The following is a 586-nucleotide window of genomic DNA, read 5'->3' as shown; positions in this document are numbered from 1 at the left end:
GGCGGGGTGCGGCACGTGGCGCTGGGCTCGCCCGGCCAATGCGAGCCCGGGTGGCATCGGCACCAGCCGTCTCGGCCAATGGCAGAGCGCGGCACACCGCTTTCTGTGCCCGGCCAATCCACGCTGCGGCACGTGGCACGCCCGCCCCCGCGGGCCATCCAATCAGCGGCGGGACGGCCGCCACATCAACCCGGGGCGGCCGCCACTGCGGCCACTCGGCAGACGGTCGCTGTCCCTGGCACGCGGCGGTTGCTCGCGCTGCGCTCTCCTTGTGGCCGCAGTCACCTCGGTGCCGCGCTCTCCTCGCGGCCGCGCTCACCTCAGTGCAGCGCTCCTCGGGCTGCGTTCTCCTCAGGCCGCGTTCTCCTCAGTGCCGCGCTCTTTCCACCGGGATGCTCCTCGGGCCGCGCTCTTCACGGCCGCAGCCTCCTCAGTGCCGCGTTCCTCAAGGCCGCGCTCGCCTCACGGCCGCTCAGCGCTCTGGGCGCGGTCCGCCGGGAGGAGCGGGGACGGGCGACCGCCGGCGAGCCAAGGTGAGCCCCGCGTCTCGGGGGCGGGCGGTGGGCGGTGGGGGTTGCCGCGGTCG

General features: G+C 75.6%; 1 protein-coding gene across 1 annotated transcript in view; it reads right to left on the bottom strand.

Annotated features, from left to right (window-relative positions):
- Positions 1-586, bottom strand: part of KCNQ1 (potassium voltage-gated channel subfamily Q member 1) — a 364926-nt gene that overhangs the window by 152514 nt on the left and 211826 nt on the right. The window lies entirely within an intron of this gene.

The sequence above is a fragment of the Neophocaena asiaeorientalis genome, unplaced genomic scaffold (assembly GCF_003031525.2).
Source record: "Neophocaena asiaeorientalis asiaeorientalis breed wild unplaced genomic scaffold, Neophocaena_asiaeorientalis_V1.1 scaffold43, whole genome shotgun sequence".
In the NCBI taxonomy this organism is placed as follows: domain Eukaryota; kingdom Metazoa; phylum Chordata; class Mammalia; order Artiodactyla; family Phocoenidae; genus Neophocaena; species Neophocaena asiaeorientalis.
Note: the sequence above shows the minus strand (reverse complement) of the source record. Positions and strands in the feature narration are given on the sequence as shown.